The following is a 208-nucleotide window of genomic DNA, read 5'->3' on the forward strand; positions in this document are numbered from 1 at the left end:
TTCTGAATCATTGCAGAAGCTGCATGAGTCTGAAAAGGGTCTTTTGGACTAGTATCGGACTTACGGACTAGAATCGGACTTATGGACTTGATCTGGGCTAGGTTGGGATGTTTTATTGATATACAATTACTTCTTGATATAAAGCTCTTTCTTACACATATATGAGTCTCTCTGGATTTGTTTCTCTAGTCAACCCAGCCTAACAGTG

Source organism: Echinops telfairi, unplaced genomic scaffold (assembly GCF_000313985.2).
Source record: "Echinops telfairi isolate 266 unplaced genomic scaffold, ASM31398v2 ScPeMD7_5592;HRSCAF=6446, whole genome shotgun sequence".
NCBI lineage: Eukaryota > Metazoa > Chordata > Mammalia > Afrosoricida > Tenrecidae > Echinops > Echinops telfairi.